Source organism: Phyllobates terribilis, unplaced genomic scaffold (assembly GCF_046119375.1).
Source record: "Phyllobates terribilis strain yellow unplaced genomic scaffold, ASM4611937v1 Scaffold_1__5_contigs__length_1240528914, whole genome shotgun sequence".
In the NCBI taxonomy this organism is placed as follows: Eukaryota; Metazoa; Chordata; class Amphibia; order Anura; family Dendrobatidae; genus Phyllobates; species Phyllobates terribilis.
The window spans coordinates 1179453660-1179479527 of record NW_027362761.1 but is presented as its reverse complement, the minus strand read 5'-3'; positions in this window follow the sequence as shown (position 1 = coordinate 1179479527).

Genomic DNA, 25868 nt, shown 5'->3' with positions numbered 1-25868 from the left:
CTTTGGGGGTTCAGGACAGGTCCCTCACACTTCTGAACTGACTCTGCGTCTTTGCACCTTAACCTGTCTGTTTGCACTAATGTCTCTGGAAAAATTCTAGCACTTTTAAAATTTTATAATTTTATACTTTTATACTATTTACCTTGTTATGCAACGTTCAAGAATCTGTGCCTCCCATAAAGGGAAGATAGTTTTGTTATTATAAAAAGAAAATTTCCTTGGTGTTACTTCTTTTGCAGCCCGCGGACGTGCTGTGTTTTACCAGGGGGGAATGTGGCGCCCCTGAGGGTCCGACCGCCACAGGGATGCTGCACTTCTGTAATGGAGTGTGGTGTTCCTCCTTCGAGGTAAGGCCAGTGTGATAGTTGTGACCTAACCTTTTGCATCCAACACCACACTTCTTCACCAGAGGGAGCTAGTATGCACTAGGTGCTGCTCCCCTGGTTACAGGGAGACTGGGGAACACAAAGTGTTAGGATCCAGCTAGTGGGTGTGGGTGGAGGACTTACAAGTTAGTTACACTTCAGATTTCATATTTAATAAAAAGCCATCTTTGATCTTGGTCTTGGTCTGTCAAGTGGTCTTGGTTGCTGTAAAACTACTGTATGTAATGTGACTCCCGCCTGGGAGTGCAGATCCTGTGTGGGCCTGCACTGGCAAGGGACACAGCCCTCGTACCCTGGCCTTGGGACGAGAGGTAGGTTGTAGACAAGGAATGTCTCAACCCGGCCAAGGACCAGGATCAAGAAGGCCCGGGAGCTCTAGAGTGTGGCTCCCCAGCAAATGGGTCCCGGGGAGGATGCAGACGGAGCGGAGTACGCCACCTGTCCTCGCCTACCTGATCTATTCAGAGGGATTCCGGCTGCAAGAGGGGTACCGGCCCCCGACACCCAACCTTGTACTCTACGTCCTGGATGGGAAAGCCCGGTTAGGCCCTGAGGATCCCACCGGGCATCGGATGGAGAGAAATTGCCACCCATGCCCTAGTCCTGAGAGGAGCTCAGAGGGAGACCTGGCCTATCTACACACGCACAGACGGGAAAGGGTGAAGTCTGTAGTGCAGGAACACTCTGGTGTAGGGTCACTACCGAATACTGGACTTCCTCGGAGGTAGTCGGACCCCCATCCCTGGTGGCCGCAGGACTCCGCGGGGAGCAGGGAGTCACCTTCCCGCTATCATCTCTAAGTGAGTAAAGCCTTGGAAGTTCACCCCTATGGCCTCCGGACGGTTCATTATGCGCCATACCACGCGACGCGGTGCCCGTTCTCCCCGCACTACTACTCCCCTCCATCCTGTTTGCCTGCCCTGAGGCCTTGCTCTGCCTGTGGGGAGCAGTGAGAAGTTTGGCCGCCATGACATCAGGCCTCGGCGGACTGCAGCGGCGCTGGTGACCCTTCACCAGGCACCACAGGTGGCGTAGTCGTTAATCAGCCACTCAACCCGGACAAGCCCATACCATCTCTTCCTAATGTGACGGCCCTGAGCACGGGTCAGGCCCGGCCACGGCTGCACCCCACCTCTCCATCACAGGGCCTGACACCGAGTCCCCCAACACCCAGGGTAAAACACGGGTTTTACGAGTAGAGGCGTCACACCACCAACAGGCTAATCTGGCTGTATTACTCCTCATACCACAATCAAATTTCAGGTAGTTATCTGGGCCTGAAAAAAAACATAAATTAACCTTTTCTGACCCCTTTTGTGCCCGACAGTCTAAGTTCCTGCTTTTCTCTAACAGATTCGCTACATTTCTGCCATGGTGCACTATGAGATATGACTGTGGCTTGCTACATCTCTACGTCAAAGCCTCGTCTCTATAGCGGTGCCTCGTCTGTATGGCAGTGCCTCGTCTGTATGGCGGTTCCTCGTCTGTATGGCAGTGCCTCGTCTTGTATGCCGGTGCCTTGTCTGTATGGCGGTTCCTCATCTGTATGCCGGTTCCTCGTCTGTATGTCGGTTCCTGGTCTGTATGTCAGTTCCTCATCTGTATGGCAGTGCCTCATCTATATAGTGACACCTGAAGGACATAGGTCTCCTCAGTGCAGAGCTGCCATCTCCAGGCTCTGAATTACAGGCGCTATCAGATGCCGTATGTACAGGGATATTTCCTCAAGGAATGCCACTTCTATAGGAGAATCCCTCCATACATGCTGTGTCTGACAGAACATACTACTCTTTTATCTGAGGAAATGTACAATATATGATAGAAAACAATTCTATATGCCTCCAGAGGAGCAGTACAGGCTAATGTACCTGTATGGCGGCACTATTTAGGCTCAGACTTGTCCATCAGCCCCAGTCACATTGATCTATGGGGTTTTTACACTGCAGGAATATGAAGCTGTGATTATTATCCATATATTATTGATGCATTCCTGTGATGTGATGTCCCAATCTCCAGATTATATGTGTCGTGTCCCCAGAAGATACTGTCACATCTCATGTCTGCCCAGCTCCATCCTCTATAATAACAGCTCCCATGATCACCAGCAATCCCCGGACAGCCTCCATGGCTTCCTATCTATCAGACAGGACACGGACATTGCTGGTGGGATCCAGACCCAGAAATGATTTCACTATTAGCTGAAATGTGATGTAATGAGACGATGCAGCAGAATATTACTATGAAGATTATTATCACCTCTCACACAGGGATATAGAAAAGTGCAAAAAGCTAATGGGACTAGTGCATGGGCACAACCAGAGAAAGCGGGCAAAAGCAGCAAGGTACAAAGAGGGAAAAGAGAAATAGTGCAAAAGGATGGGATCAATATAAAAGCATGGCGCACAATCACTGAGCCCCGGAATAAATGGAAAACTGATGACACAACCTTCTATACAGCAGAAGATGTAATGCAAAATAAGAGAATAAGAGAAGGAATAATAAGAAAGCAAAAATTATAGAAATAAAATGTAAAAATAAAATTGAGAAATAATAAGAATAAAAATAAAATAAAATATATGAAAATAAACATATGAAGAGACAGTGATAAATATAAATACAACTCTATCATAGTTAATGAAGAGTTATATAAAATATAAAAGCATCAATTCATGAAGAAAAATATAAAAAAAAATCGATATATTATATGAAACAATTCACGATCCCTTCAAAAGTGGTAAAGGTGATAAAAGTGAAAAAAAAACGTGAATGTCAACATTAACAGAAGTGAGAAAATTGAGGGAAATAATGAATGTGTGTGAAAATGATTAATGAATTAAGATAATGTGTAAAGTGTAGAGAGAAAAAACTAAAAATATGACATTGAGAATTCAAGAATCAGGGGGAGGAGACAAAATTCCAGCTAACTGATGAAGAAGCTGACGGTGATCAGGTGATTTCTACTTTTAACAATGAAAAACTGAAATAAAACAAAATACAAATAATTACGATAAAAATAAAAATTACACATAAAAATAAAAACAGCTGGAATCACAAAAAGGGAGCAAAACTAAGTGTCACATTTAATACCATTGGTTGTAAGGTTTTCATACTGCAAATCCACCTACTGGGAAAGTCGGTGGGTAACATAAGCCAACCTCCTAGGAATTCTAGTATGGATGCCATCAATCCACGTATATGTAGAACTTGTAGGTGGGTGACCAGGACCTGGTCATGCACCTTGTCTGTATGTGTACATATAATGCCATATCCTGTTTGCAATATGAAAAGGTTTTATGATTAATTGCCCTACATGTTAGTAGAGGGTAGTGTAGGAAAGGGTTAAGGAATTTGGGAGCTGCTGAGTGTGGGAGGAGCAGATTCAGTGGATCAGCAGCAGTTTCCTGGTTGCAGTCACTGTTCTGGGAGAGAGAGAAAGATGTAAGACAAGTACAGTTGGTGGTCCAGGGGGCGCCTTTGGCACAAGTTGTGCAGCAGAGAAGAACCTGTACTCAGACACTCTGAACAGACATTTCCGTACGTTCGGGACCTACGGTCCATAGGATTCACAATGAGTTGTGTCTCCACAAGCCTTCAGAGAAGGGGAAGCCGGACGGGAAACAGTCAGTACAGGGACTCTTACTACTGCAAGGGTCTTATAGACCAGGAGTGTTCACTATGAAAGAGACAACTCGGGACAAATGGACACTGAACATCTATACGTGCGGTGTGTCGAACGGTGACCCTGGTGGGGTCGGTATACAATGTAATGTGCTGTATGAAGATATCTACCAATGTTCTAGTAAAGTTCTTTTTTATAAAATGGAACAGAACTCCTTAAATGTGTGTGCGGCCGTTCCTGAGATGAGAAGACTGAAGACGGCAGAGATCTATGATCCAGATGTGAGTGTCCTGCACCACACACACAACAAGGGAAAATTGGGACTTTTATCTTTGTCAGGGGACCAGGGTATGGGAACACATCAGCCGTTGGCCACAACTACTACCCTGAGTCTCTTACAAACTGAGGAATCACAATAATGCTGCATTGTTTAGTGTCTAGAAATCATTTTAAGAAAATCAGTATCTATCTCATCATTGGGTGGGACAGGTAATACTTTGCATGATGGTCTATGTGGAGACAGCTTTAGAGTCGGTGAGGATTGTTGCGTTCATCATGTAACACAGTTACCAAAGGGTGTACCTCCTCATTGGGGTAGATGGTTTCCAAAGAAAGCATTTGATTTGGGAGATCGATAGTGGCCGGAGACAAGCAGATCCTTGAGATTAAACCATGGCGGACAGTAATGCTGGGATGAGGAGACAAATATTTTTCCACAATGGAATTGACCAACAACATTGGGCAGAACTTCTCTATACCTCTTCTCATAGAATAATGCCATCCCGAGTGATTCTGGGTAATAATTCTAGCCTGTTTTTATGAAGAATGTTTGAAATTAGGGTACAGCAGTGCTTGCCTGGAAAGATTTGGCCATGTATGCTCATTTCATGCTTGGATGCCTATTAATCGTGGTCCAGAAAATGTCTTTTCAGATCTGAAGTTTTATGTGCAAATCAGTATCAGCTGAAAATATTCTTCTCATCCTAAAAAATTGTCCTGTAGGTATTGAGTGGATCATCTGTGAAGGATGGGAAGAAGTAGCATACAAAAATTAACTAACGGATGTTTCCTTCCAACATATATCTGTTACTGATGACAGTCAAGAAATCAGTTTCCTTGGAATAACATTTGTAGAACAAACTCTAATAACTGAATAATGAAATCAATTTGCTCCTGATCCATGTTGTTCTTGCATAGGAAATAAGATGCTGCACAGACACTATCTGAATATCTGATGCTGGTATACAGGGATTCTATGTCACAGGTTGCGAGAAATATAGTCTGTAATCTAAAATCAATCTTGCATTAGAAATCAAATGTATCGTGTAGATATGAAGGTAAAGTCTCCACTAATGGTTTAAGTAATCCATTCATGTACCTGTAGACATTGTTGGTAAGACGTCCACTTCTTGAATGATGGATCTGCCTGGTGGACTAGTTGTGTTCTTATGGATCTTTGGAAGAAATTTCAAAGTTGGGATGAGGAGTTCAGATACTATAAGTGCTTCTACCTTTAGAAATTCATCCACAATGGTATGCTATCTGTAGGATTTGAGTCCAAGCCTCAGTGAAGGGTGAAAGGGGCTTAAACATTTATTTCTGATAATAGGACTAGTGTTGAGCCACCCCCGTAGTGTTCGAGTTCGGTTCGGTTCGTCGAACACCCGTGTGTTCGCCGAACTGTTCGTCAAACTGTTCGTCGAACACCTTCGAACACCGTTAAAACCAATGGCAGGCAAACAAAAACACATAGAAACACATAGAAAACACCTTCAAAGGTGTCCAAAAGCTGACAAACTGCTCAGAAGACACAACTAACACATGGAAAAGTGACAAGTACATATAGTCATGCGAAAAGAAAAGAGGTGGATGAGTAAAAGGAGGGGGAGACACAGATATAGGCATGTCATGCCCTTCTAAAATCCAAAAAGTGAGAAGCCGAGACGGCCAGTCCGCTCCTGCCCGTGCCACCTCCGTGTCGCCGGGTTTGTGCCAGAGCCGCGGTGAACCCTGACGGCCAGCCCCCCTCTCCCAATACTGGTGCCTGTCCGCTGGTGGGTCGAGAGAGCCCCCCTGTGGTGGAGGCAGCTCTAAGCTTTTTAATTTAAATTGTCCCTCTAATTTGAATGAATACACTTTAAATCCATTTACAAGGATCTATTGGAGGGCAAGTCTCATGCCAGCAGCCGCGTAATTCCAGCTCCAGTAGCGTCCACTAAAGCTGCTGCAGTTAAAAAGCTTTTATAAGGATCGAGCTCGGCTGTCCACCGCAAGGCATCCTAGTGCCAGTCCCAGCCCCTATGCCTTGGGGTGCCTCCTGATGCTCTTCACTAAGTATCCCGTGGTCCCGAAGCATTTCCTTTGAAAAAATTAAGTGTCCAAACTACAGGTGGTGTAGCTTGCTTAACAGCCGGGATAATCCGCTGACTAGCAGACACTGCTACTAGGCACAAAGTATTTCCTGGGCTAGATGCAGTTAAAAATTTGTAAGTAGATACTCTCGTTGGATGCTGAGAAAGCATTCCATAGAGTCTCCTGGCACGCCATATATGATTCTCTTAAAAAGCTTGGGGTAGGGGTCTAGGGGACCCTTTTATAGCCAAAATCACGGCCCTGTATCACAATACGTCACCTAGGCTGAAGATAAATGGAACTGTAGCACCGAGGGCTCGGTTGCTACAGACGTATTGCACCTCACCCAGAGGTGTGATATCTCACTCTCAGATAAGGATGGAGTGTGGATCAGGACCCGACACCTGCATGCATTACACCACATTGCCGTGGGGCAGGGCGACCAATATGCCCCTGAGATGGGCACGACAGTCCCTGTCCCTGGCTGGAGTGGGGGGAGGGAACACTGAGGAAGGGGAACCCTGCAGTGCAGGAGCAGGGAGGAAGCAGTTCCTGGGTGCATTGAGAAGGGAGTATAAAAGGTGGGCACCATCTTAGTTCAGTGCAGAGAAGTCTGAGCAGAAGTGGCAGGGAGCAGGGGCTCTGCATGAGCTCTGCTCCGGAGGCGGGCCTAGTAACAGAGGCCCAGGCCTGCAAGAGGGAGAAGGAAGGAAGAGGAGCGGAGAAGGCTCCAGGAACGAGGAATGAAGGGATCCCAGGGGTGCGGACGGGCGAGTCGCCACCGCACGCCCGAATCCACCTGCGTGGAGGGGTCAGGCCAAAGGGGGAGACCGGTCCCCGAACTAGTGGAGGCAGGAAACGACCCTCAGCTAGAAACCGGAGGCTCTGACATTTTATGTGGCGCAGCCCCTTGCTCCACCCGCTAGGAAGGCACCACATAGGGTCAGGGAAACTGGCGCCAAGTTTACCAAGAGGAGGCCCGAGGCAGCCGGACAGAAGTGTTGGTAAGAAAGGCCAGACAAAGGACACACAAAGGGGGTCCTGTGAAGCGCTCCAAAGTTATCTGGGAGTTGTCTGAGCCCCTCACCTGGTGAGCACAGTACGACGTGGGCAGCCGTTACCTGCAGACGTGGTCTGGATAATAAGAACTGTGAGTAAAGGCCCTGAACTGCATCACTGACTCCGTGTCGTTACTGCTGCTGCCCTGCACCATCACCCCCATCCTCCGCATACACTGCCCTGAGGCTATACTCCTCCCGTGGGGAGTTATGCTACGCTCTGCTGCACCCACAACACCAGCCTTAGCGGTCTGCCCTGTAGCGGCGGTTCACTCTGACCGCAATCCACGGGTGGCGTAGTCGGACACTTAAACATCAAAACCACATAAATAGTTCCGCCACTGGTTTGACCGCCCTGAGCCACGGAACCGGATCGCCGCCACGAAGACTACAACCACCAGCATCCACCAAAAAGGGTCCGGCTCCGGGTGTCCCAAGGCCCAGGGGGTGCGTCAGAACATTTTCATCACCTTTCACAATCACCAATGGGACAAGGCAGGGATGTCCTCTGTCCCCTCTCTTATACATCCTAGTGACGGAGCACCTGCTCTCATCAATTCGCCATAACCCCAATATTAGGTGGATTGAGGTGGGAGGCACCGAGTACAAGTGCTCTCTATTTGCTGATGATGTCCTAGTATATATCACTCAATCACATATATCCATCCCTGCTGTTATGGCTGAAATAGATCACTTTGTTACATGGTAAAATTTTAAAATCAATGCAGCGAAGTCTGAGGCCCTCGATGTCTCCCTCCCTAAATCCATATAGGATTCCATCCAGTCCAACTTTCCCTTTGCCTGGCCCTCACAGGGTATCAAATACTTAGGAATTCCTATTCATAGAGACCTCTCCCATCTATGTTATCTTAATTTTGGGCCCTTTATTGAACAATTCCATACAGACCACGGTTGGCAAGTTAGAACTGTAAGATTCACTACGTGAACCACTGGTGTTTTGTGGAAAAGCACATGTACACCGCGTTCCAAATTATTATGCAAAAAGTGTTTAGGAGTGATAAGGGAAGAATTTGTTTGTTTGTCAGTTAAACTCATTGATGGTGATGTGTGTCAGGGCTCTTTATATCACTGTAAGCAATTGCAGACACCTGTGCTAATTAGTTTGGCAGGTGTGTCCAATGAAAGGCAAGACTACTTAAGAAGGCTCTCTCACATTATTAAGCAGCCTACATTTTCTGCCAAAATGGGAAAGAAAAAGGATGTGTCGGCTGCTGAGAAGCAACAAATTGTGGAGTGTTTAGGTCAAGGCATGACTACAATCAACATTGTGCGATGATCAGGATGAAGTGTCTTGGCAATCAAGAAGTATGTAGCTGATTCACAGTACACACGTGTGCGTGCTGATAAGGGCAAATTGAGGACTCTTTCCTACAGGCAATTACGTCAGGTTGAAAGAGCAGCGGCAAAAAAGCCTTGTCATAGCAGCAGACAAGTTTTTGAAGCTGCTTGTGCCTCCAACGTCCCCCGAACAACAAGATGCAGGGTCCTTCAGAGGTTTGCAGCTGTGCATACGCCATCCTGTCGACCTCCTCTATCCACTTCACACAAGCAGAAACGGCTCCAGTGGGCCAAACATTACATGAAGACTGATTTCAAAACTGTTTTGTTCACGGATGAGTGCCGTGCAGCGCTCGATGGTCCAGATGAATGGAGTGGAGGATGGCTGGTTGATGGACACCCCACGCAAACACGGCTACAGCGCCAACAAGGAGGAGGTGGAGTAATGTTTTGGGCTGGAATCATGGGGAGAGAGATTGTCGGCCCCTTTAGGATCCCTGAAGGCGCTAAAGATGAACTCCATAATGTATGTGGATTTTCTCAAACAGCACTTCCTGCCATGGTTCAAGAAGAAGAACCGTGTATTTCACAGCAAGATCATTTTTCTGCATGATAATGCACCATCTCATGCTGCACATAAAACATCTGCATCTCTGGCTGATATGGGCATAAAAGGGGACAAACTTATGGTGTGACCCCCATGCTCCCCTAACCTCTACCCCATTCAGAACCTTTGGAGCATCATTAAAAGGAGTGTCTATGATGGCGGGAGGCAGTTCTCATCTAAGCAACAGCTCTGGGAGGGTATTCTGTCCTCATGCAAAACAATTGAAGCAGAAACCATCCAAAACCTGACAAATTCAATGGACGAGAGAGTTCAGAAGCTCCTTTCGAACAAGGGGTCCTATGTGAAAATGTAACATCACCTAGAATAAAGTTTTGAGTTGAAAACTGTTTGATTTCAGTTTCTAACAACCTGCTAATGCTTATAATTTCAAAAATGACCATTTTTTTGGTCTTTATTAAAATGAAAAGGTTGATCGAAAAGTTTGGGGGATCTAAGAGTGTGGCAACCCAGTAGTCATGATTACTTCGAATTCTGACAATATGAGGGTCATGCTGCAGGTAGTGCAGCAAGAAGGCACTTATGTGTCTTGCGCATCTCGGAGCCCCAAAATTATTTTCCGGGCTAGATGCAGCTAAAAATTATTTTTAATTTTAAATCTGGTGAAGCTTATTATAGATGGCCTAATAGGATCAGTGCTGCACACTGCTACAAAGCCCAAATTATTTTCCAGTCAAGATACAGATAAACATGATTAGTAATTTGAAAGCTTAAAGCGGTTAGTAGGGTGATTTTAACCAATCATCAAGCTTTTACTCTCCCCAGGATGACACAGGGGTAGAAAAGTCATTTCGGATCCATGATTTGTTCATCTTTATGAACGTGAGTCTGTCTACATTATCAGTGGAGAGCCGCGTGCGCTTATCTGTCAGCACACCACCAGCAGCGCTGAACACACGTTCAGACAGAACGCTGGCTGCGGGGCATGACAAGATCTCCAAGGCGTAAGTGGCTAGCTCCGGCCATTTATCCAGATTGGAAGCCCAAAAAGAGCAAGGGTCCAGTGACACAGTCGTGGCTTCAATGTTTACTTGGAGATACTCCTGTACCATCGTCTCTAGGCGTTGACTATGTGTCAGACTTCTTGTCTCCTGTGGCCTTGCAAAGGATGGGCTAAAAAAGTGGTGAAATGATTCCGCAAAATTGATGTTACCAGCAGATACTGTGGTTCTGTTACGGTTTGAGTGCTGAACACTTGACGGTCCCACGGTTGGCAAGTTGGAACTGTGAGATTCACTACGTGCACCACTGGTATTTTGTGGAAAAGCACATGTAAGATTCTGCAACAGTCTCTGCTGATACTCCTGCATGCGTGCATCCCTTTCTATGGCAGGAATAATTTCTGCAAATTTACTTTTGTACCGGGGATCTAACAGTGTGGCAACCCAGTAGTCAGGATTATTTCTAATTCTCACAATTCGAGGGTCATGTTGCAGGTAGTGCAGCAAGAAGGCACTCATGTGTGTTGCGCATCCAGGACCACCAAGTCCCTGTTGTGTTGGTGGCGAGGTAACAATCATGCTTCCTTCCTCTGTCCTCTCCCCCCAACCTCGCACAACAGAAATGTGATCAAGGTCTCCCTCATCTGATGAGTCTTCCATCAGTTCGTCCTCCACTTCTTCCTGGGCTCCTGCACCTTCCTCACTAGTTTGGCTGCTACCATGCGCCCTGGTAAAATCATCTCCCCCACCCTCACATGCCTGCCGCCCTGGTGCTGCCGACCGTCTGGACCTTGCAGATGTTAGCCCTTCCGCATACAACTCCTCCTCCTCTACTTCCTCCACCTCCTCTTGTGCCACCACCTGACTCCGAATTCTGTTTAACATGTGCTCCAGCATGTAAATCACCGGAATAGTCATGCTGATAATGGCATCGTCAGCACTAAACATCTTCGTCGCCATTTCAAAACTGTGCAGAAGGGTGCATAGGTCCCTGATCTGAGACCACTCCTCCAGCGTGATTTGCCCCACCTCTGAATCTCGTTGGCCCAGGCTATACGTCAGAACGTATTGCACCAGGGCTTGTCGGTGCTGCCACAGTCGCTGCAACATGTGCAGAGTTGAATTCCACCGGGTAGGCACATCGCATTTTAGCCGGTGAAGTGGCAGGCCCAACGACTTCTGTAGAGATGTAAGTCGCTGAGCTGCGGGATGCGAACGGCGGAAGTGAGCACACAGCGACCGTGCCCTCTGCAGAAGGCCATCTAGTCTGGGATAGTGGGCTAAAAATTGCTGGACAACCAGGTTCAACACGTGAGCCATACAAGGCACGTGTGTGACATTGCCCCGGCGAAGGGCCGCACCCAGGTTTGCAGCATTGTCGCACACGGCCTTCCCTGGTTTCAGGTCCAGTGGAGACAACCATTCATGAAATTGGTTCTCCAGAGCTGACCACAACTCCTCAGCTGTGTGACTCACATTTCCCAGACATTTCAATGTAAAAACCGCCTGATGACGTTGAGCCCTACTGCCAGCATAGTAAGGAGGTGTGCAGGATCCCTTCTGCGCAGTTAGAAAGCTTGTGGCATGACCAGACAGGCTTTGGGTGCAGGTGGAAGACCGAGAGGAGGTTGAGGAGGCAGAAGCAGTGGAGGAAAAATGACATAAAGAGGATTGACGCACAACTCGTGGGGACGGCAAGACTTGGACAGCAGCCCCTTGTCCTGCTGTCACCATAGTTACCCAGTGCCCAGTCAGCGACATGTAACGCCCCTGTCCATGCCTACTCGTCCAAGTGTCTGTGGTGAAATGCACCCTGTCACACACAGAGTTTCTCAAAGAAGCGGTGATGTTGTGTGCGACATGCTGGTGGAGCGCAGGCACACCTTTCTTTGAGAAGTAGTGCCGACTGGGCATCTGGTACTGGGGCACTGCGACGGACATAAGGTCTCGAAAATCCTCTGTGTCCACCAGGCGGAAAGGCAGCATTTCTGTAGCCAAGAGCTTGCAGATGGTGAAATTCAACCTCTTAGCTTTCTCATGGCTAGGAGGAAATGGTCTTTTACTTGTCCACATCTGAGGGACCGAGGGCTGGCTATTGTGCTTAGACGGGGTTGATAAGGGTGTCCCCGGCAAACTGCCGGTCTGTGAGGAAGATGCAGGCGGACATGTTAGGTTGCCTTGATCCAAAGCTGGTGCTATCGATGTCGGACAGCGCTCAAGACCAGCTGGTGTTCCCACCTCCAAAGAAAATGATGACCTGCCAATCACGCTGGCTGTTGCGGGTAAAGAGGTGGCAGGTCTGCGCCCCAAAACAGGTGTGACTGCTGTCCCCCCAGTCACAGAGGATGAAGAGGCCGCGGATGCACAAGATATGGCAGACGGTGGTTGGCCCGGCCGGCTAGACCGCATTGTAGCACACTGAGCTTCCCACTGCAACTTATGCTTCATGTCCATGTGCCGGTTCATGCATGAAGTACTCAAACTATGTATTTTTTGGCCTCTACTTAGCTTTTGCTGACAAATGTTACAGATAACACGAGTTGGGTCATCTTTATCGATCTGAAAAAATGCCCAGGCTATGCAAGGCTTAGCACCCATGCGACCTGAAGAGCCACCACGACTTGTGGTGAGAGGCAGAGTTGTGTTTGAGGATGCAGTTGTTGACGTGCTTCCAGTACTACGTCTCTGTCCAGGAAGACGCAACCTGACCTCGTCGTCACTAGCATCTTCCTCCACCTCCTCTGCTGACCTCATCTCTTGGCTGACTGTGGGTTGACAGTAAGTGGGATCTCCGACCTCATCATCATCACCCTGTGCGTTATCACACCCGTCGTCCTCAGAGCCAACCTGTTCCTGCCCTGACAAAAAACTAAAGTTGTCGCTCCAATCAGGTATTTGAGTCTTATCATCGTCTTCCTCATTGTCTCCACCAACAGGAGTTACAGTTTGGGAATGAGGGTCTACATTATGGTCAGAACCTTCTGCGTCTGGTCCTGGATCCGACTCATAAAGATTCTGGGCATCAGTGCAGATCATTTCCTCGTCTGGATTCACAGAAGCACTGGAGTCGACCTCTGATTCCCAGGCTATAGTATGAGTAAACAGCTCTGCAGACTCAACCATCTGTTCTACCTCATACTCAGACGGGCAGCTGGAGATTTGGGAGCTGTGAGGAAGCAAGTGCGATTTGGGTGACAGCTTTGAGGACTGGAGTATTTGTGATGTTGAAGTTGATGTGGAGGAGAGCCCACTTAAAGGAGCACTTGATATCCGTTGAAGCACCTGCTGTTTTTGTGCCTCATCTGGAATTTGTAGCGATTGGCGTGGCCGTAAGAAAGGGATCTTATCACATTGTCCGCTAAAAGAAGTAGACATTTTAGTTTGGCTGGAAGATGGTCTTTCTTCTGCACCTACCCCACGGACACAACCTTTTTTCCCCTTCCCAACACGCCTATTCCCCTTTCCACCAGCAGCAGGCCTTTTTCCACTCATTTTGGTGGTTAACTAATTCACAACTCTGGAGTTGTTTGCACAAAAAAACAATGAATGGTAACCGAGCAGAGCTGAGTGGCCAAACTATGGTATTAGGCCAAAACTATTGGCTGGGTTAGATGCAGAAAAAAATTATTTTTAATTTGCAACCTGATGGAGGTCAGTATAGATGGACTAATAGACCAAGTCCCACACACTGCTAGAAGCCCAAATATTTTTTCAGAGCTAGATGCAGAAAAAAAATATTTTTAATTTGCAACCTGATGGAGGTCAGTATAGATGGACTAATAGACCAAGTCCCACACACTGCTAGAAGCCCAAATATTTTTTCAGAGCTAGATGCAGAAAAAAATTATATTTAATTTGCAACCTGATGGAGGTCAGTATAGATGGACTGATAGACCAAGTCCCACACACCGCTAGAAGCCCAAATATTTTTTCAGAGCTAGATGTAGAAAAAAATTATATTCAATTTGCAACCTGCTGGACGTCAGTATAGAAGGACTAATAGAACAAGTCCCACACACTGCTAGAAGCCCAAATATTTTTTCAGAGCTAAATGAAGAAAAAAATTATTTTTAATTTGCAACCTGATGGAGGTCAGTATAGATGGACTAATAGACCAAGTCCCACACACTGCTAGAAGCCCAAATATTTTTTCAGAGCTAGATGCAGAAAAAAATTATTTTTAATTTGCAACCTGATGGAGGTCAGTATAGATGGACTAATAGACCAAGTCCCACACACCGCTAGAAGCCCAAATATTTTTTCAGAGCTAGATGCAGAAAATTTTTTTATTCAATTTGCAACCTGATGGAGGTCAGTATAGATGGACTAATAGACCAAGTCCCACACACCGCTAGAAGCCCAAATATTTTTTCAGAGCTAGATGCAGAAAATTTTTTTATTCAATTTGCAACCTGATGGAGGTCAGTATAGATGGACTAATAGACCAAGTCCCACACACTGCTAGAAGCCCAAATATTTTTTCAGAGCTAGATGCAGAAAAAAAATATTTTTAATTTGCAACCTGATGGAGGTCAGTATAGATGGACTAATAGACCAAGTCCCACACACTGCTAGAAGCCCAAATATTTTTTCAGAGCTAGATGCAGAAAAAAATTATTTTTAATTTGCAACCTGATGGAGGTCAGTATAGATGGACTAATAGACCAAGTCCCACACACTGCTAGAAGCCCAAATATTTTTTCAGAGCTAGATGCAGAAAAAAATTATTTTTAATTTGCAACCTGATGGAGGTCAGTATAGATGGACTAATAGACCAAGTCCCACACACCGCTAGAAGCCCAAATATTTTTTCAGAGCTAGATGCAGAAAAAAATTATATTCAATTTGCAACCTGCTGGAGGTCAGTATAGAAGGACTAATAGAACAAGTCCCACACACTGCTAGAAGCCCAAATATTTTTTCAGAGCTAAATGAAGAAAAAAATTATTTTTAATTTGCAACCTGATGGAGGTCAGTATAGATGGACTAATAGACCAAGTCCCACACACTGCTAGAAGCCCAAATATTTTTTCAGAGCTAGATGCAGAAAAAAATTATATTCAGTTTGCAACCTGATGGAGGTCAGTATAGATGGACTAATAGAATGATGCTATGCCCAAAAGATTTTACTTCACTAGGTGCAGTAAAAAAATTGGTATTCTATACACAGGTGATATATCTTGCAACACAGATAGGCTACTCCACTGACTAACACACTCTGCAATAGGCCAAAAAGGATTAGCTTTGCTAGATTCAGCCAAATGCTGTGAAAAAAACTTGCACAGCACTGGCACAGACCTGCCTGGCAAAAACTGATAGGAACTGATGTAACCTAGTCCTGAAAAGGACTCCAATTACAATTAGTCTTTACTCCCACAATCTATCTATTTAAGAGCACAGACCTGCCTGATAAAAGTCGTAGGAAATGCTGTAACCTAGTCCTTAAAAGGACTGCAATCACAACTATTCCCTACTCCCAAGCTATCTGTATATTTGTGCGAAAATTAGCTTGAAATTAACAAGGTATAGCGCACACAGCAACAGCGGTGCCGTCTAACACGCAGCTGCAGCAGTGAGAAAATGGTGGCGACGGGGAAAATGGCTTGGTCTTATAGGGCAAGGACATGTGACATACACTGCCAATCACACATGCCCTTGCTTGTGTGAAAAAAAGCACTTCGCTCCGTGTGTGCGCTGCTGATAGGCTGACAGATTGCACCTCCCCACTGCAAATGCGGGAAAGAGAAAAAAAAATGGAGATCTTCATTGTTCCTGCAGAGATCCATCCCCTGCCCCTCCCCCCGCCCCGCTGTACACTCAAACTGCGTATTAACATTAATTTTCATCATTACTGAGAAAAAATCCAGTTATGATTTTGGTGCACGAACAGTTATCGAACATAACCTCGAACAGCCGAATTTTTCTCAAATTGTTCGTGTTCGCCGACCGGCTCGAACACCGCCCAAAACAGCTCGAATTTGAGATTGGCGAACAGTTCGAGTAGAACAACGCTCATCTCTAAATAGGACTTGTCTCTCAAGTTTTTCAATCTCTTCAGATGGTTAATGCCATGCCTTTCCTGTTTGGTAAGGTTATAATAAAATATGTCACATGGTATCCTGGCAACTTCCCTGGAAACCAAAACAACAAAAAAGTCGACACTTGGACAAGGAAGCTTTTTTGGGGGGATTTGGGATTAATGATTGCTAGAACCTTACCTGATATCACTGATCAAAGACCTTCAGACTCAAAAGACTCCACTTATTAAACAATAAATTCACTGACTGCGGTGGAATCCCCAATAAAAACTAACCTTTATTTCTTTTATATAAAACACCCTGTATCCACCGTACCAAAATTGCAGTCTATCTGTTCTGCACCATTATGTGTCCGAAGCAGATGCAAATTAAACAAATATTTCGCATATAGATTGTCCGGTGATTATTTTTATTATCTGTATTTGAACCGTGTGGGGTCTATTTTAATGATAATGCACACAATGCTCTTTGTGGTTGTCAATATTGCAATCTGTCCTTAATTATTCACATATTTTAAATGGCAGCCAATTATTAACACAGGGTCATTTGTTATTGCTTCTTGCCCACAATTAGAATAAACTACTACATTCATAAAGTCTAGAACCAAAATGGGACACCTCCTGAACAGAGAGAGTTGTTGCAGAACACAAAAAGATAGACAGACAAAAAGGTACTAGAGGTCCCAAAGGACCAAGCGAACTGACAGAGATAGGCACCGAAGCACCTGGCCAGCAAAACAGTCAAACAACACTGAAGTCCAGCACAGCCACAAAGGCGGAGCTGGAATATAAATGCAGATGGTCACGTGACCGCAAAACACAAGATGGAAAAAACAAACAGGAGGGTTCTAACAGTGCCCCCTCTTTTAAGAGGATCCTCCGGATCCTCCAGATCCAGGCTTATCTGGAGACCTCTTGTGGAAAGCTCTAACAAGCCTAGGAGCAGAGACATCATCCGTACTGTTAGAACCCTCCTGTTTGTTTTCTCCATCTTGTGTTTTGCGGTCACGTGACCATCTGCCTTTATATTCCAGCTCCGCTCTTATGGCTGTGCTGGACTTCAGTTTTCAGTTTTTGACTGTTTCTCTAGCCTGGTGCTTCAGTGCCTTTCTCTGTCAGTTCGCTTGGTCCTCTGGGACCTCTAGCACATTTTTGTCAGTTTGTCTTTTTGTGTTCTGCAACAACTTCTCTCTTTAGGAGGTGTCCCATTTTTGTCCCAGTCCTTAGTTTTTTTAGGGACCCCTCCCTTAATTCTATAGGTCTTCGTTCAGACTAGCCGAGGACTAAGGCGGGTCTGTTCACTAGGAACAGGCAGCCCGCTACATCATAGGGATTCAGCTTAGTCTTACTGTAGGGACAGCTTTCCCCTATCTTTCTTTAGTTCATGTTGCAGATCATAACAAATGCTGGCTGTGTAACATTGTCAGCATCTGCTGTATATGAGGCAGGCTCAGCTCCTGAGTCTGCATCAGGCATGGGAACTCGACACTGGATATAGCCCATCTTTCCTTAGTACATGTTGCAGATCATAACACTTTCAGAGCTGTCCACAACTCTTCAGCATTGTGCTGTTTTTCACCTAAGCATATTAGCTTCAGCACAGCCTGTTGCCACTTGGTGGAGGCAGTGCTGCAGTGCTTCCAGCTTGTTACTGATGTGGTCATTTCGGAGATGGAGGTTGAAGAGGAGGAGGAGGCTGAAGAGGATGAGGTGCCGGAGCTGTAGACCGTGGGGGCAACCCTGATTGACCTAGGGCCCGCAATCCATGGCGTCGGGAGGACGTGTTCCATTCCAAGGTCCGACTGGGTCCCGGCTTCTAGTATGTTAACCCAGTGTGCCATCAGCGAGATGCACCGTCCCTGCCCACAAGCACTTGTCCACGTGTCTGTGGTTAGGTGGACTTTACCGGTAACTGCGTTGTCGAGAGCACGGCTAATGTTTTGAGACACGTGCTTGTTTGATGCAGGGACGGCACACCATGAGCCTAAAAGACAACATTTAGAGCGCAAGCAATCGTAAAATGTGAGAATTTAGTAGTGTGGCCTGTAGGGCGTTGGCTGCATATTTGCGCTTGCGTTCCAAAGACTGGGGTATGGACAACTGAACGCTGCACTGGGACAAGGACATGGACGTGCTTCTTGATGCTGCTACTTGAGAGTGTGCTACGACAGGTGCAGGGCAGGAGGCATCTTCGCATGCACCATGGACAGGGGATTGGCTTGCATGCACAACAGCGGAAGAAGCAATGGTGCCCCCCGCAGACACTGTTCCAGGGCCCTGGGGTTGGCTCACAAAGTCGGGTGCTTTGCTGCCATGTGTCTGATCATGCTGGTGGTGGTCAGGCTGGTCCTTTTGCCACCCCTGCTGATGCTGGCCTGACAGGTGTTGCAAATTGCCTTTTTGGGGTTAAAAAACAACCAGACTCGGGAAGACCTAACAGTTGTACTGGCAACTTCCTTTGTGTTACGGGGAACAGTTGCCTGCCTTCTGTCTGCGGCCACCACACTGCTTCTTCCTGCCTGTTGGGGTGCTCTGCCTCCCTCCCCCTGTGTGCTGCTGTCCTCTCTCTGCATGTCCTCCTGCCAGGTTGGGTCAGTTACTATATCATCCACCACCTCGTCTTCCACTCCCGCACCCTGGTCCTCCTCCTGACTTTCTGGCAATTGTGTCTCATCATCGTCCACTTATTGTGACACTTTCCCACCATCGCCTTCATGTGACCGTGGTTGCTCAAATATTTGGGCATCGCTACATGCGATCTCCTCTTTCCCCACTTCAAGTGTACCGGGCGAGAGGCCCGAATCTATAAATGGAAAAGTGAACAGCTCTTCAGAGTGTTCAAGTGTGGGATCAGTTGTCTCTGGGTACTCGGCATGGTGGGAGGAAGGAGGAACAGGGTGAGGAATATGCGGTCCAGACTCAGGGCTACTGAGACTTGACCATGTGGAAGACAGGGTGGTGGTGGTGGCTGACTGGAAGCATTACCCTCTATCCAACCAACAACCTTTTGACACTGCTCTGGGTTCAATAGTGGTGTACTGCAGTCCCCAAGAAATTGGGACAGGAAGGTCAGGTGAGAAGATGTGGGTGTTTGTTGTGGCACAATTTCAGCTTGCCCACGGCCTTGTCCTTGGCCTCTGCATGCACCATCACCATTACGTCCAGTTCCCTGTCCCTTGCCACGTGCCTTGCCCATTTTAAATGGAGGACAGTATCTTCCACGCTCACTACAAATGACTGAGTTTGGAGTGAATTTATATGTGATCCGTGTGACGGAGAAAACAGAGTTTTAAATACCTGGCCTGTAGGTAAGTAGTTTGAACAGCAATCTGGTGTGAATTGCTTCCCTGACACACTGAAAGAAATTTTTAATGGAGGCCAGAAATGACAGTATTTTCTGACAACTTATATGTGATCCGTGTGATGGAGAAAACACAATTTTAAATACCTGGCCTGTAGGTAACTATTTTGAAAAGTAATCTCGTGTCAATTGCTTCACTGACACACTGAAATTTTTTTTAATGGAGGCCAGAAATGGCAGTATTTTTTGAAAACATACAGTACAGACCAAAATTTTGGACACACCTTCTCATTTAAAGATTTTTCTGTATATTCATGACTTTGAAAATTGTACATTCATACTGAAGGCATCAAAACTCTGAATTAACACATGTGGGATTATATACTTAACAAAAAAGTGTGAAACAACTGAAAATATGTCTTATATTCTAGGTTCTTCAAAGTAGCCACCTTTTGCTTTGATGACTGCTTTATACACTCTTGGCATTCTCTTGATGAGCTTTAAGAGGTAGTCACCGGAAATGGTTTTCACTTCACAGGTGTGCCCTGTCAGGTTTAATAAGTGGGATTTCTTGCCTTATAAATGGGGTTGGAGCCATCAGTTGTGTTGTGCAGAAGTCAGATGGATACACAGCTGATAGTCCTACTGAATAGACTGTTAGAATTTGTATTATGGCAAGAAAAAAACAGCTAAGTAAAGAAAAACGAGTGGCCATCATTACTTTAAGAAATGAAGGTCAGTCAGTCAGAAAAATTGGGCAAACTTTGAATGTGTCCCCAAGTGCAGTTGCAAAAACCATCAAGCGCTACAAAGAAACTGGCTCACATGAGGACCGCCCCAGGAAAGGAAGACCAAGAGTCACCTCTGCTTCTGAGGATAAGTTTATCCGAGCTACCAGCCTCAGAAATCGCAGGTTAACAGCAGCCACACAGAGTTCTAGCAGCAGACACATCTCAACAACAACTGTTAAGAGGAGACTTTGTGCAGCAGGCCTTCATGGTAAAATAGTTTCTAGGAGACCACTGCTAAGGACAGGCAACAAAAAGAAGTTTGGGCTAAAGAATACAAGGAATGGACATTAGACCAGTGGAAATCTGTGCTTTGGTCTGATGAGTCCAAATTTGAGATCTTTGGTTCCAACCACCGTGTCTTTGTGCGACGCAGAAAAGGTGAACGAATGGTCTATACATGCCTGGTTCCCACCGTGAAGCATGGAGGAGGAGGTGTGATGGTGTGGGGGTGCTTTGCTGGTGACACTCTTTGGGATTTATTCAAAATTGAGGGCATACTGAACCAGCATGGCTACCACAGCATCTTGCAGCGGCATGCAATTCCATCCGGTTTGCGTTTAGTTCGACCATCATTTATTTTTCAACAGGACAATGACCCCAAACACACCTCCAGGCTGTGTAACGGCTATTTGACCAAGAAGGAGAGTGATGGGGTGCTACGCCAAATGAACTGGTCTCCACAGTCACCAGACCTGAACCCAATCGAGATGGTTTGGGGTGAGCTGGACCGCAGAGTGAAGGCAAAAGGGCCAACAAGTGCTAAGCATCTCTGGGAACTCCTTCAAGATTGTTGGAAGACCATTTCCGGTGACTACCTCTTGAAGCTCATCAAGAGAATGCAAAGAGTGTGCAAAGCAGTCATCAAAGCAAAAGGTGGCTACTTTGAAGAACCTAGAATATAAGACATATTTTCAGTTGTTTCGCACTTTTTTGTTAAGTATATAATTCTACATGTGATAATTCATAGTTTTGATGCCTTCAGTGTGAATGTACAATTTTCATAGTCATGAAAATACAGAAAAATCTTTAAATGAGAAGGTGCATCCAAACTTTTGGTCTGTACTGTATATATATATATATATATATATATATATATATATATATATATATACATATAAATACACACACATATATATGATTGGGAGTTTGGAGGGGGCTTGGCAGTACAGTAGTCCCGGAATTACTTCTGACCAGATGCGGCGCATAGGCAGATTGGGATCTCGGCCCTTCATTGAGCCGGATCTAAATCTGCACATGCATCAACATTGGAGCCATTTTCCTGAAGCCCACCACCAGGGGATTAATAGCTCCTGCCTCACACCACGGGGACACCCCTCCTCCCAGCCCAGGGCCCACAGCATCGCCCCACTCCTGCCACCGCCGACTTCCTACCTTCTGTGACCCCGCTCCACTGCCGACATCCCCCCTGCTAAGTTATATTCAGACTATATGACACACTCCCATTTTCTTCCCAAATTTGAGGAAAAAGGTGTTTTATAGTCCAAAAAATACAGTATTTCCTTTTAAATACAAAAGAATGTGTAAAATATTTATACACAGATGTAGCAGAGCTAAACATGATCATAAAAACCTATAACCATGGAAATTACAATTAATTACTAAAAAACTCTTATTATTTTCTTAGATTTAATAGAAGTGACATTAATTCTCATCTAGGAGGAGACGCCGCCGAGCTCCGGTCTCTATTACACTCCAGTAACCGTCACATTATAACCACAGAATTTACATGTCCCCAGTATTTCCATACACAGTCTCTGGGGGTCTCCTGTATCCCCCCTGTCACTCTCTATATAGATCTCATTGTACAGATTGTCTCATCTTATAGTTTCTATCTGACGGTCCAGACACATCAGGATGGTTTCTCGCAGTTATCTGCTGGCTGTGATCTTCATTTCTATTCAGGGTGAGAGATTCGGATCCTTCCATGATTGTGTGTAAAGAAATCTCTACAGTGGATCCATCATCAGATCAGGATTTCTAGGAAGATCCCGACATTTATCAGTAATGAATATGTCTCTTCTAATCCTCAGGATCCTGTGGAGAGATTGTGATGACCCAGACTCCAGATTACATCTCTGTGTCCTCCGGAGATACAGTCACCATCTTATGTACATCTAGCATTTATATAGGGGGTGCTATAGGCTGGTACCAACAGAAATCAGGAGAACAACCAAAGCTTCTTATCTATGGTGCAACCACCCGATATACAGGAGTCCCAGACCGGTTCTCTGGTGTTAGTGATGGATCCTCTTATACTAATTACAAATTAACAATCAGAGGAGCGACAGAGGACGATGCAGCAGATTATTACTGTCAGCAGAGTGCACAGCATCCTCTCACACAGTGACACAGAGCCGTACAAAAACCTCCGTCCTCATCCCCCATGATGTCGCTGTATTACAATGTTGTGTAGATGAAGGTGCAGAGAATTAGCAGAGCGCTCAGTGATTATTTCTGTCTTCTCTTCTTCCTCTGGGAATAGATTATTTCTGTACAGATCATTGTATAAACCAGTCAGGTATAAACCAGCACTGACATAATGATTACAGACTATATGAACATCTGCACAGGAGGAGAAACTCTGAATATGGTGGTACAATTTTGTGTAGTGGACTAATTATATACTTTATTTATTTATTTATTCTTCTTTTTTTGCAAAACTCATCAATTTTCTATTTTGACATTGTCATTCTTTTAGTTTTTACCACCATTCACATTAAAGCAAATAATTCTCTACAGGGTAAAATGAAGAAGAAAATACAACAGACAGACAGACTGACAGACATATAGATAGATAGATAGATAGATAGATAGATAGATATTTCTAAAAAAAAATAGTGAGAAATGATTTATAGTCATTTGAGAATGGTCTCTTCTTGCATTCCCGGAGATGACCACAAGGTGTCACCCCAGCCTGTGTAATGAAGAACAGACTGGAAGCTGGAACTTTTCTATTTCCCAATCTTCCCCGTCCCCATCACATAATGTGCACTGCACCGTATTATTATATCACTACACCATGTTATCACTGAGGATATTATTATTATTATTATTATTATTATTATTATTGCTGTGTCATTATGTAATTCCAGAAGTGTCAGGATACAGAGGCTGCAGAATCTTACAATGTTTTGGTGGGAAATCTTGTTGCTGTGTATAAATGTACAGAGTATAAAGAACAATGGAGGAGATGTGGCTCTATCTGTCCCACAATGCTGCTGTACGATAAATGTGCTGTTAAATAACGCCTTCATTATATAATAGATATTATATTTTTCATTATTTTAACGGTTGAAAAAATCTCAACCTTTTATAAATACATTTTTGTTGCTATTTTCAGGGACTTTTTATTTTTTTACAATGGAGCTGTGTGCGGTCTTGATTGTTGCGTGTTTATTGATACTATTGTTGGCACATACAATACTTTGATCGCTTTTTATTGCATTTTTTGTCTGTTGTCAGGTGAATGAAGAAAAGGCAATTCTGTTATTTTGTTTTCTTTACATGGCATTAATTGTAGTTCAAAACTTTTATAGTTTAAAATATTGGAATTTTTCAGATGTGCGGATTCCAAATATATATTTTTCTTTATTTTTAAACTGGGAAAAAGTGGCACCATTGGAATTTTTACTTTTTTTAACCAATTTGTTATATTTTTTAGTTCCCTTTGGGGACTTGAACCTGTGATGCTTTGATCGCTTGTAATATACACTGTCTGTTTTCAAAGGAGTACCAAATCAGCAGCCATGGGTAACAGCAGGCCCCCGTCTGCTCCGGTAACCCATTGGCACCCCAGCATCGCATTATGTGGGACCTATGAGAACAGCTGCACATCTGCATTGTTGATTGCTCCAATTAAATATCATCGTCAGTAAATGATAGTGGCATCTAAATGGTTAAACAGCAGCGATCAGAGCTAGCTCTGGTGTCTGCTGTTACTATCAGATACGGTCTGTATAGCACAGCTTGCATCTGTCTTGTGTGGTGCGGGTGCAGCTCCTGAGCCTGCTCCACTCATGTGAATCCCCAGAGCTGACATACAGTTACATGCATCACCTGATCACCGGATGTACAGAAAATGAGGTTACACTGTGTGACAGAGGATGATGGAGCAGATCATTACTATTATTATTATTCAGTAAGCTGAATATTAGGATCTATTCACATGGTGCAGAGTCATAGTGGATAGTGTTGAGCGAATTTGTTCGGCGAATGTTCGGAAGTTTCAAATTCGGAATGGATATGGCACATTCGGATTCATGATTGCAAAGGCGAGCAAATTTTCTTAAAATCAGAAAAGTTAGACGAATTGCGCGGGACCGAGAATACAGGGCAACTGCGGCGTTTTGAACAGTTTTGTTAGCATAGTGCAACTGTATGATGAGCGGTGACATGTGCCAGGTGAGTGTGGGGGCTGTGGAGAGCTTAGAACAGGTTAGATCAGCGGTGCACTGTTTTTTTTTTCCTGTGGCGGTAACTTTAACTGAGGAAAGCGCGGCTAGCCAATCATAGAGCAGGAAGCATCTACACTGTCCAGACATAAGGACTTCTGCAATTGGCTGCAGAAATCACATGTCCTCTCAGTATAAGAAGCGTCCATGTTCCCTCAGCGCCCTTATATCCATGTCACTGCTGGAGACAGACGCAGCTCAGTGTTCTCCTGTGTAATGAGAGATATTAGCTAGATTGATGGGCGCTTGTGTGGTAGTCAGATAGTGTGGATAATTCCTGGCCTCTGTACCTCTGCAACCGCTGGTGCAGCACATTTTTGGTGTTTTTGTGCAAGTACTGAGACTCTGACAGAAACAGAGGGCCCATGCCATACAATAGTGCTGTGCACCACTGGTATAGAGCTCCATGTCTCAGTATAGCTTGAATCTTTTTTTGCACTTGCTAATGTGATCAAGGAAGCGCAGTGCACCTTTTCATTTAGTGGAGTTTAAATTGTGCTCTGCACAGTCTGCAGAGCTTCTCATTGCAGAGCACAAAATCTGTTTTTTTTTCTGTTGCTATTGTGTTATTGAAAGCAGTGTGCACTAAAGTTTTTTTCAGTGCCAGATACCATTTTAGTGGAGTTGAACTTCAGGTGGTTTCAGAGTAAAAAAATAAATTTTTTCTCTTGCTACGCCCGGTATAAAAAATATTTTTTCCTTTGCCAAAAGTCATACGGTGCTATAAGCCAGCTACTACGTCAGTGGCGGTCAAAGTCAGCTGAACGCAGAGCTTATGCAGAGTAACCAAAAAATTTTTTTTGCTCTGAGTAAAGTGATACAGCTGGCTAGATCTGAGTTTTAAATATTTTGGAGCATATATTCTTTGTCATACTGGCCTCATCCACATTCAAAAATTTTTTTTCTTCTATTCCTAAAGTAATGCAGCAGGGGACATCTTAGTTTGAAGTTGTTTGGAGAATATCTCGTAGGTTTTATTGGCCTCAT